The sequence below is a fragment of the Mustela putorius genome, unplaced genomic scaffold (genome assembly GCF_011764305.1).
Source record: "Mustela putorius furo isolate JIRA1106 unplaced genomic scaffold, ASM1176430v1.1 tig00003898_pilon_pilon_pilon, whole genome shotgun sequence".
NCBI lineage: Eukaryota > Metazoa > Chordata > Mammalia > Carnivora > Mustelidae > Mustela > Mustela putorius.
This window is the reverse complement of record NW_025422047.1, coordinates 16,824,613-16,837,024: the sequence shown is the minus strand read 5'-3', so window position 1 is coordinate 16,837,024 and position 12,412 is coordinate 16,824,613.

The window sequence follows — 12,412 nt, the reverse complement described above, 5'->3', positions numbered from 1 at the left end:
ATAACCATTGGCATATAAACTCAAGTGATTATCAAGTGTCATCAACCAGCTGAAAAGCTTACAAATTTCAGACACTTTATGTAACAATCTAGTGAACCAAAAAAAGAATCACATTATTGGTTTATCCTAAGGACTCTACCCACATCACTCTGTGGCCCTGAAAGCCTGTTTTGGCTGGGGAAAATAAACACACACACACACACACACACACACACACACACACAAATATATGTCAGAGACCCACAGATGCTTTCTAAAACAGGACTCTGTAGATGTGCATTTGTTCTCGGAACTCTACAAAATTTTCAATAATGAGCACCCACAAAAGCAAAGTTAGAATATCTGCATTCAGGTGGCACCAAAAAGAACACAGATTTCAAGAGAAGCAGCGGGACAAAATCATGGCACTGAGCAGGCCATGTGCCTTTTAGAGAGCAATGCAGGGCTCAGCAGGCAAGGGCGCAGACAGCACGCAGCCTTTAAGAGTGGGGGTGGCAGGATCAGTCTGCCTCTGTCCTCCGGGAACACCCCTAGGCCTTCAGCCATCTGTGAGCACCCAGGTCTGTCCCCTGGAAGGACCACGGACTTGGGCTGAAATATCCCCCGGCCCCCCAGCCCTGGTTGTGTGCCCTTCCTCTGGCATCTGAGCCCTGCAGAAACACATTTCCTGCCGACTGTGCCTGCCGTGTGTCTGTGTCGCCCTTCCTCCCTGGGTTTGCATCTGTTGAGTCTTGACACCCTCAGCAACTCCAGGTCTCTGCTCAGTGACAAATCAAAATGAAAAGACTTCTCCATCTGTGCTTCTCCTCCAAACTCCCATCTCCCCCATCTGTACATTCTTCAGAAGCAAATCAGCACATTCACTGGCAACTCAATGAACTTCTTACATCCATTTATACTTTGAAAAAAAGAGCTCAGGGCGCCTGGGTGGCTCAGTCAGTTGAGTGTCTGTCTTTGGCTCAGGTCATGATCTCGGGGTCCTGGGATGGAGCCCTCTGTTGTGCTTCCTGCTCAGTGGGGACTTTGCTTCTCCCGCTGTCCTCCCTCTACCCCTGCTTGAGTTCTCTCTCTCTCAAATAAATAAAATCTTAAAAAAAAAAAAAAAAAATGAGGCCTGCATGCCCTCTGCCCCATTATCTTTGGGGGTTGTTTTGTTTTGTAATTCAACACGGTCTCAGGTATCAAGAGCAAAACCAGTCAGTGAAAATTCTAGGTCAGCTAACTTGGGCTGTGAGGACACTGGATTAGCAGGGGCTGTCCAATAACGAACAGGGACATTGACAACAGAGTCATGAATCAGATAGCCTTGAAAGAGGGGGTACCCCAAGGCCCTCCCAACTCCGAATTGTGTGGGGCCACAGACCAGACCCACCTCCTGCTCTTTCCTTAGAGGGAAATTTTTTGTTGTGAGAGGGAAGACTCTCCTACAATACATTCCTCAAAATAGCATCTCGGAGTTCCCGAGAATTCTGGTAGGGGCGCAGGGGGAAAGAAGGCGTGGTAGCAGGGGTGAGGGAAGAGGCCATGAGTTCTAAAAGGAATTTGAGATTTTTGTTTCATTCTGGCAACTTTTTTTTTTTTTTTCAAATAACATCAATGTAAGTACCTTCTGAATCTTGTGGGGAGGAGACTTCATAGCTGTAGGATGCCATCAAGCCTCAGGGTCTGAGGCCAACCCATCCTGGCCATCCTAAAGAAACTCAGAGGTACAAGAGAAGCCATCACTAGTGATCACAAGCACTGTTCCCTCCAAGGAAGGGAACAGAGGAAAAACCTTACAGAGAGAAGTTGCCTGTACCCACTCACACTCTGTCTCAATGCCAGCTTTACTAGAGTGCAGAATCCCAGGCGTGAAGACTGTGTGTGGTTCTGGGATCCCAGGAGCTAATTCTTTGGCTGAATTTAAGAAGGCACCTTGGGACCCAGACTCTGGTGTCATCAGATTCCTCTGCACCAGAAGAAGAAAGAACCAGCCAGAGTAAGCCATCTCTCATTCCCCATCCCCAACAGCCCCTCAGTGTGCTATTAACCTGTTATTTCCCTTCCTTGTCCTTCTTTTGCAGTGTGGGGCAGGGCTCTGCAGAGTAGGGGTCTCAGCCACCCACCCAGGCAGCCAGAGCTTGGGCAGCCGGGCCCCCCAGGCCGTGGTATAAAGCTCCTCCTTGCCGACTGCCAAAGCCCTTCTGGACCAGTTCCTAGGACAAGAGAGTCTGGGGTTTGGCTCCCAAGGAGGGGCTGGATGGAAGCCAGAGCTTGGCACAGAGCGAAGGCTGGAGGCTAGCCGGGGAGCAGCAATTCGTTATGTTGTGGAAGGAGAAAAGCACTCTTCCAGGCTCTGTCACTTGGGAAGGAAGAGCCCGTGGGCTGGTTCCCTCTGTGTGACTGGGCTCCTTCCACCTCTCAGAGCTGCGTTTCCCTAGGGGTCTTACTCCTTCAATGGTAGGATGGGGCAGCCCCTGCTTTGTAGTACAATAACAGTGACAACTTGATTTTAGAACTGGATGGTGGGTTTGGTTTGGGGGAGACAGGTATTTGGAGGTTTGGTTTTTTGTGGCTTTCATATGCAATGCAAAACGTAGGACATGGGACAAGCCATGAGCCAGAAGGTTTAGTCTCAGCTCACCTGCTACCTGGTGACCTTGCACTTCACCTCCCTCAGGCCGTGAAAACAGAGCTGCCCTAGATCACTAAGAACCGTTCTCCTTCCGTAGTTCTGTGTTCTGAGCATCGTGGGAGAGAAGTTCTGGGCATTTTTTTTTTTTTCCCTGTGTGGTTCTTAAAAGGGAAACTATTCATTCGTTAAATGAAGCAATAGCTTCCAAATAGACTGAGAAATGACTCCTTGATGATCCCCTTCAGGACTTTTGATACAAGTTCATGATTTTAGAGGGGGAAAAGCTTTAAGCTAGGAAATGCAAGGTAAAATTAGGACTCCAGGGGCACCTGGGTGGCACGGTCAGTTAGGTGTCTGACCCTTGGTTTTGGCTCAGGTCTTGATCTCAGGGTCCTGGATCCGGCCCATGCCAGGTTCTGCATTCAGCATGGAGTCCGCTTGAGGTTCTCTCTCTTCCTCTCCCTCTGCTCCTCCCGTTTGTACTCTCTCTCTCATAAATAAATAAAATCTTTTTTTTCTTTTTAAAATTAGGACTCCATAAGGACCAGAGAAGGGAACAATGTGAGCCAAGGTAGAAAGCCAGTCAGTCCACTGCTTAGCTGGGGCCGCCTGGGATTCAATGTCAGGACCAACCATCTACTGAGACATACATTTCAAACTGAGAAGTGTCAGCCTCAGTAATGTATCTCTGTAGAGATAACAGCATAAACAGCACAGTTGTAAATAAGTCATTACTGATGGGAGTCAAATATCATGGGAAATGATCAGAATTATTTTTAAGTGTATTAATAGAGCCATTCCCCCAACAAACAAGATTTTTATGGAGTTCTCGGATCTTTTTTTTCCCTTGAATGGTAAAACTCTGATTTCCCTCTATGGGGTAAACATATTACGTCACTGAACTAACTATTTGTACATACAAATGGCATGCTTTGAAACACCCTCAACATGTGTCTGTAGAGAGTGTACTTCATGCACCCTGGTGTAATGAACTTTTCTTTAGATACCTTTATTGAGATATAATTTGTAAAACACACTATTCACCCATTTAAAGTGCACAATTCAGTGGACTGGGGTATATCCACAGATGTGTGCAACCACAAGTACACAATTTCAGAACACTTTCACCCCCTCAGAAGGACGCCTGGTCCTCTAGCTACTGCCTTCCTCCCCCACTCGGGCCTCACCAGCAATACAGAAGTTGCTCTTCCCCTGCCCAATAGCACAATAATAAACTTCTCAATATCGGAAGTCTAAGTTGAGCCTCAAGCAGCATCTGTGCTGTTCCGTGAGAACAACCTCATGGCATCCTGATGGGCAGCCTCTGTGGGGAGCTGGATCCAGCTAAGTGTGAGGATGGCAGGCTGACCAGACACCTGCAGTTGGCAGCTCCCTCATCATTTTGTTGCTCCAGCACTGGACCCCAAGTCGATGGCCATGCTGGGGGTGCCAGAGAAGGAGCTCGGGTCTCATGTGGGGCAGGGGACCTCAATGTGTGGACCGTGAACCACCTGCATCAAGATTCCTGAGGACAGGAAATGGTTCCTTTGAAAATGCACAGTCCACTCCCAAACTACCTGAGCCAAATCTCTGCATTATGTACAAACTCCATGGTAATATTTAGACAGAGTTTGCAGAGCCCAGTAGAGAGGGCTTGACTTGCCATCCATTGCATCTCTATGCTTAGTTTTTCCCTCCAGCCTCTTCCAGCTTTGAGTCTGAGTCCCTCACACTCTCCCATTGTGTCCACGAGGCCCCCCTAGACTCTCGCTGTTCTCTTGTACGCTGTCAGCTGGGGCTATCAGAAGTCCTGTCATCACAGACTGCAAGGGCCTGAAGGACAGCTGCCTTCACCGTGTTGGACACCACCCACTCTCTCCAATGCTGAGAGTTGCGGAACTGTGGGGAAGGTGGCAGGAGGCCCCCCATGCTATCCTGCCCATGCTGTGAGTTTCACATTTGCCATATTTTTTTTTCCTATTTCTTGTCTCTCAATTAATGAATTGCCTTCTAAAGTGGCTCTCTGAAAATTTTTTTCTAAGGAAAATGACCTGGGATGGTGATCTGGAAATGTAATTTGGTCCAGTTGCTCCAAGAATAAAAGTCCCTCGGGGGCACATTAAAGATGGCATCCTCTGCTAGGCCCTTCTCAGGCCCTTTTCTTTCCAAGGCTCCCCCTGGAAACGCCAGTGAGGGGCAGGATTCTTTGGAACCTGGAGGGCTAGGAAGCAGAAAGACCTGCCTTTCTGATCTTAAAGTCCACGTGGGCTCAGACCAGCCATCCCCAGGACTCCCAAACAAAAAGGAAGAAGGGAGCTAGGGCACACATAGACACAGGAAGAGGCTCCCAGGAACACAGAGGTTTGGTCCCACATGATTGCAAATTGAACAGGGCTACTAAATCCTTTTGGTGGTCCCTATCCAAGTTCTCCTACAGCAAAGGGGAGCTGGCTTTCTGCCAGAGGAAGAAAGCTGGAGGCTGCCTTTCAGAAAGATAACTTAATAGCCAATGGAGCAAAAAAGGAATGAGGGAGCTCCAGCCATGTCAGGGGTGAGTGCTCACAAGCCTCCCCAAAGAGCCAAGTACCCCTCACTCTGGGTCCACTAGCACAGGACAGGACTAAGGTGCTGGTGTACCACCCCACCAGGCCAGGGTGGAGTAAGGCCCTACAGAAGTGAGGGCTTGACCCAGACCCCTTGCCTCTGACCTGACAATGGCAACTCATTTCTGGAGAGACCAACCAAGTGATGGTTCAGATTATGAAGCCATACCCTGATGATTCCCCAAATTCAATCAATGAAACTGATTTCATTGAAATCAATGAGCTGCTTCCCTCCATTCTACATAGATGGAGGCCCCTTTGCTCATCATTTGTCAGGGGCAGGGAATTTTGAGTTTCCATCTTGCTTCTCCACACAGTGGCAGCCATATTCACTCTGTTCTCCCATTTTTTTTTTTTACTGTAGTAAAATATACAGAACATGAAATTTTCCATCTTTACCAGTTTTGAGTGTACAGCTCAGTGGTATTCAGTCTGTTCACATTGTTGCACAACCATCACCACCATCCATCTCCAGAACACTTTTCATCTTGTAAAACTGAAACTCTGTACCCATTAAATAATAGCTCCCCATTCCCCCTCCCCCTGGCCCTTGCAAACCACCATTCTTTCTGTCTCTATGATGTTGACTACTCTGAGTACTTCCTATAAGTAGAATCATACAGTACTTGACTATTTGTGGCTTCTTTCACTTAGCATAGTGTTCTCAAGATTCACCCCTGTTGTAGCATGTATAAGAATGTTCTTCCCTTTTAATGCTGAAGAAGATTCCATTGTGTTTGTACCACATCATCCTTATCTAGTCATCCATCCATGTGCACTTGGGTGGTTTCTACAAGTCTGCTAATGTGAATAATGCTGCTATGGACATGGGTGTACAAGTGCCTCTTTGAGACGTGCTTTCAATGATTCCCAATGTGAAATTGCTGGATCATATGGCAATTCTGTTTTTAATGTTTTCCATAGCAGCTGTACCTTTTACATTCCCACCAACAGTGCACAAGTGTTCCAATTTCTTCACATCCTTACCCACATTTGTTATTTTCTGGGTTGGTTTATTCTGGGGGGGGCAGTTATTTTTATAGTAGCCATTTGAATGGGCATGAGATGGTATCTCATGGTGGTTTTGACTTGCATTTCCTTACTGATTAGTAAAGTTGAGTATCTTTCATGTCCTTATTGGCCATTTTGTATATCTTTGAAGAAATGTCTGTTCAAGTCCTTTGCCCATTTTTGAATTAGGTTTATTTTGTTTTTAGGAATTCTCTATATATTCTGGATATTAATTTCTTACCAGATATATGATTTTCAAATATTTTCTTCCATTCTGTAGGTTGCCTTTTTACCCTGCTGATAGTGTCTTCTGATAGACTTTTTTTTTTGTAATTTTCATGAAGTCCAATTGTTTATATCTTCTTTTGTTACCTGTGCCTTTGGTGTCATACACAAGATATTATTGCCAGATCCAATATCATGAAGTTTTTGCCCCATGTTTCTTCAAAGAATTTTATAGTTTCAGGTCTTACATTTAGGTCTTTGAGCCATTTGGAAATAATTTTATTAGCACTTTATTGTAGTTTTCATTGTATGGTCTTTCACCTCCTTGTTAATTCCTATGTTTGATGCTACTGTAAATGGAATTTTTTCCATAATTTCCGTTCCAGATTGTTCATTGATGGCATATAGAAATGCAACTGACTTTTGTCTGTTGACTTTGTATCCTGATTCTTTGCTGAATTCATATATAAGTTCTAAGAGGGTTCTTTTTGGTGTGTGTGTGGAATTTTTAGGGTAGCTGCTATTGTACTAAGAGCTGAAATTGACCAACATTAACCAAACCTTCCTCTGGAAGTTACAAGATGGTCTTATGCAATAGATTCCAGGGTTCTAAAATAGTTAGATCAGACAGATTATTCCACTACAATTGTTGTATAGCAGGTGAGATCAAAATTCCAAGAAAAGGAGGTCTCATGCTCTATGTATATGTATACCCATGTGTGGGACACAAGCACCTACTTTTTAAATTCCCAAAACCACAGAAAAAAAATTTTTTTTTCATTTTTTAAAGTCAAATCCAGTTGACAAATTTCCCAAAACCTTCTAAGTTAACCACAAACAACAGGAATGCTTGAAAGATTCTTGGTAGATGTTAAGCTTTCCAAGAACGTGAACAAGAAAAACCAGTCCATGAGCATGCATGTGTGATGCCTCCAAGCCTACCGCAGGTCCTCTGATCACCACTAGTGGAAGGAAGAAGTGGCGGCATTTCACTTCCCACCTCAGCTCTCACTGCCTCTCACCCTGAGTGATAGTGATCTCATCTGCAGACTAATTCATGCCAGGATGATGTGAGGGTTGACTGCAGCCCCTTTACCCAGGACAGAACTGCAGCTTGACTGGGCTGCTGAAACAAGGCCTTTGTAGGAATTGGGTTCCTCCTGACTCTCCTCCCTTACATTGTAAATGCCAGGAAGAAAGGACCCACAGGGGAGTGGGTGACCCTTACAGTTGTGGCTGGCCAATTCCTCACTTGCCTGAGAGTTCCCAGAGGAAATGCAAACAAATCAGACCACACTTGGCTGCTGGCCAATGAATCTTTGAACTTCTTCAATAAAAAGTCTTTAAAACTTTGGTTCTGACCCAAATCTTTTGCTGCAGGATAAAAACCACTAGGTCTCAAGTCTCTGTGTTTAGGGAAAGTGTGTCTGTGGCATTTGAATAAGGGTGTTTATCTCAGAGATGGTTCCTTGAGTTCCACCAAGTTCTATAAAAAGCTCACTGTGCCTCACTTGCAGTGTTCAAATCTTCCTGAATATTTGGTGTTTCCCTCCACCCCTCACCTGTTGGCTGTATCATCTTGTGACTGTCCCTAACTCTGTCCTCCTCCTTGTAAGCCCCCTGTTGTGCTTTATAAAAAGCCCCAGAGGTTGCTGACTTTCCACTGAAACCAAGGCAAGAGAAAAACTCTCCAGCAGGAGGTGTTTGAAAGATATTTGTTGGGGCACCTTGGTGGTTCAGTTGGTTATGTGTCGGACTCTTGGTTTCAGTTCATGTCATGATCTCAGGGTTGTGAGATCGAACCCCACATTGGGCTCTGTGCTCAGCAGGGAGTCTGCTTGAGATTCTCTTTCTCCCTCAGTCCCTCCCTCCACTCATACACACACAGTCTAAAATAAATAAATAAATAAATCTTTAAAAAATAAATAGATGCTTCTGTCACTGGTATTCACTATCCGAAGTGGTCCTAGAACCTCCAGTGTCACAAAAAAATAAATAAACTTAAAGACTTGGTGAGCTACAAGATGCCATGTGTTTCTTTTAGGCTAAATTGAACATCAGATTTTTTTTTCCATTCCCTCTTTGTTGCTGCTTACTTCCACAGCAGGTAATACAGCAGGTACCTGCCCTCCAAGGCCAAATCTCCTGCCCTTATAAACACAAATCTCAGGAGGAGAGAGGACCAAGTTTTCCAGGTCTAGGCATTCCTTAGTCCTGTGTGTCCTCCAAATCAATACCTTTACTGCCTCCACTTCCATACCTTCCTGGAAATAATACTGAGTCCACTTGGAGCCTCTAAGAGGAAGTCTGGAGGAAGTGAGCTGCCAGCAAACCACCAGGCAGAGGTTTCTTACCCTATTCTAGCACCAATCCTCCCCACAACATGGATAGTCAAACAGCAGCCACACCCTCCCCGTGTGTCCCGAGTATGATGCTTGAAACTCAATCTGAAACCTGCCTGCGCCAAACCCACAGTACATCTGGGAATCAAAGGCATCAATAAAGTTTCCCAGAGAATCCGAAGTAGGTGGAAAAGAACAGGAGAGGATTCCAGACTCAAGGAAAGAAAGATCACAGATCATACCCTAGGCATATTTTTTAAGAAAACTGGAGTGAGCAATAATTGTTACCCATTTCCATAACTGTGCCTTTAATTAACACCTTTACAGAGTCAGGCCCAAACTGTTCACTTTTACCTGAATGACTTTTAGTGACAATCGATGGGAACCAACTCCATTTCAGAATTAATTTTCTTTTATGGCACATTTCCAGATGTGTCACAGGGCATAAAGTGTTATAAAATAGTATTCTCTATTATCCTTAGAGTATCAGTATAAATTTATATGTACACAAATGTACTGGGTCAAGTATTTTAGGACAGCACCAAATCAATTTATAATGATGTACATCACTAACTACAGAAAAAGAGGTTCTAGGTAGGCCTGCTGCTTGCTTCCCTATTAGGCATCCTTTCTTTTTGCATTGGCGGCAACACATGTCATCTCCTCCCCCACCGAACAGATTTATTTTAGCCACCCATAAAACAATTTCATACTCTACCATAATATTTATGGATTAAATGTGATACTTGACCTCATTTTGCTCAATTTTCATGTTTTTCTTGCCATTACATTTATATATTTACATGAAAATTTCTAAAATTGGCCAGAACTCTGATGGAGCAGACAAATTATGAGAGCAGATGAAATAACATATTCATAGATTATTTATGATGTTGTAACTTTCTAAAGTGCTGTGAAGTCACCTCCTTCTAAAGTGCTGTGAAGATAATATTGCTAGTGCTGGTATTTATGGAAAGTTATAAATGAACATGTTGGATGCCTGTTTTGGTAATGGCAGTTTTCAGGGCTTTGGAAGAGTCCTTCACTGTAGTCACTTTGTTTGACATCATTCTTTCCTCTAGGGAATTTCTTCATGGCTGTTTAAGAGGAGGCTGACCCTGGAGGGGGGTTGTCAGGGCTGCTTATAAGTGGGTGCAGTCACTGTCCCTTGCCTGGGTAAAGAGTGGTTTCTTAGAGTGTCGTGTATCCCATCTTGGGCTGCCTTGACTCTCACACATGCTGATGGGAATGTAAAATGGTGTGACCACTGTGTGGTAGTTCCCTTTAAACTCCAACATGGATACCATATGACCCAGCAATTCCATTCTTTGATATACACCCAGGAGAACTGAAAACATATACTCATAAAAGTCTGCACACTGATGTTCATAGTAGCATAACAGCCAAAATGTGGGGCACCTAGTGGCTCAGTCAGTTAAGCCTCCAACTCCTGATTTTGGCTCAAGTCATGACCTCAGGGTCATGAGATTGAGCCCTGAGATAGGCTCTGTGTTGGGCATGGAGCCTACTTAAGATTCTCTCTCACCTTCTCCCTCTGCCCATCACCATCCCCTACTCGTGCCCGCTCTCTCAAAAAAAAAAATCAAAATCAAAATCAAATGAAACATAATTGCCAAAAAGTGGAAACAATCCAAATGTCCACCAACTGAAGAGGATAAACAAAATGTGGCACACCCATACAAAGGAATACTATCTGGCCAGGAAAAGAACTAAGTATTGTTAAATGCTACAATATGAACAAACCTTGAATACATTATGCTAAGTGAAAGAAGCCAGAGACACAAAGGCCACGTATAGTATGATGCCATTTTTTTTTTTTTTTTTTTAATTTTTTTATTTTTATAAACATATATTTTTATCCCCAGGGGTACAGGTCTGTGAATCACCAGGTTTACACACTTCACAGCACTCACCAAATCACATACCCTCCCCAATGTCCATAATCCCACCCCCTTCTCCCAAACCCCCTCCCCCCGGCAACCCTCAGTTTGTTTTGTGAGATTAAGAGTCACTTATGGTTTGTCTCCCTCCCAATCCCATCTTGTTTCATTTATTCTTCTACCCACTTAAGCCTCCATGTTGCATCACCACTTCCTCATATCAGGGAGATCATATGATAGTTGTCTTTCTCTGCTTGACTTATTTCGCTAAGCATGATACGCTCTAGTTCCATCCATGTTGTTGCAAATGGCAAGATTTCATTTCTTTTGATGGCTGCATAGTATTCCATTGTGTATATATACCACATCTTCTTGATCCATTCATCTGTTGATGGACATCTAGGTTCTTTCCATAGTTTGGCTATTGTGGACATTGCTGCTATAAACATTCGGGTGCATGTGTCCCTTTGGATCACTACATTTGTATCTTTAGGGTAAATACCCAATAGTGCAATTGCTGGGTCATAGGGCAGTTCTATTTTCAACATTTTGAGGAACCTCCATGCTGTTTTCCAGAGTGGCTGCACCAGCTTGCATTCCCACCAACAGTGTAGGAGGGTTCCCCTTTCTCCGCCTCCTCGCCAGCATCTGTCATTTCCTGACTTGTTGATTTTAGCCATTCTGACTGGTGTGAGGTGATATCTCATTGTGGTTTTGATTTGTATTTCCCTGATGCCGAGTGATATGGAGCACTTTTTCATGTGTCTGTTGGCCATCTGGATGTCTTCTTTGCAGAAATGTCTGTTCATGTCTTCTGCCCATTTCTTGATTGGATTATTTGTTCTTTGGGTGTTGAGTTTGCTAAGTTCTTTATAGATTCTGGACACTAGTCCTTTATCTGATATGTCGTTTGCAAATATCTTCTCCCATTCTGTCAGTTGTCTTTTGATTTTGTTAACTGTTTCCTTTGCTGTGCAAAAGCTTTTGATCTTGATGAAATCCCAGTAGTTCATTTTTTCCCTTGCTTCCCTTGCCTTTTGCGTTGTTCCTAGGAGGATGTTGCTGCGGCAGAGGTCGAAGAGGTTGCTGCCCGTGTTCTCAAGGATTTTGATGGATTCCTTTCGTACATTGAGGTCCTTCATCCATTTTGAGTCTATTTTTGTGTGTGGTGTAAGGAAATGGTCCAATTTCATTTTTCTAGTATGATGCCATTTTAAAAAAATGTCCAGAAGTGGTAAATCCATAGACGGAGAAAGAACATTAGTGGATTCCAGAAGCTGGGGAGAGGGGAAATTGGGGTTAACTCCTAATAGACACAGGGTTTCCTTTTGGGTTGATGGAAATTATATAGTGATAATAACTGTACAATATAGTTAATATACAAAAAAATACTGACTTGTACACTTTAAAATGAAGGGCTTTATGTTATGTGAATTATATCTCAATTTAAAAAGGCCAACATCAAAGGAATATACTACAGTCTTCACAGAATAATATCAACAATGTCAAACTTAGTAACTGCAAAATGCAACTCTGAAGAGGACTGCAGAAAATTTTAAGAAAATTAGTCAGATATATCTTCTAATGCATTCTTCAGAAAAACACCTCTGTTTTTTGGACAGAATAGATGCTGGACAGAATAGATGCTGAGGTTTTGAGGACAAAAATAGCTAAGAAATGTGACTATGTTACAAGTAAAATAACTCTGCTTATCTT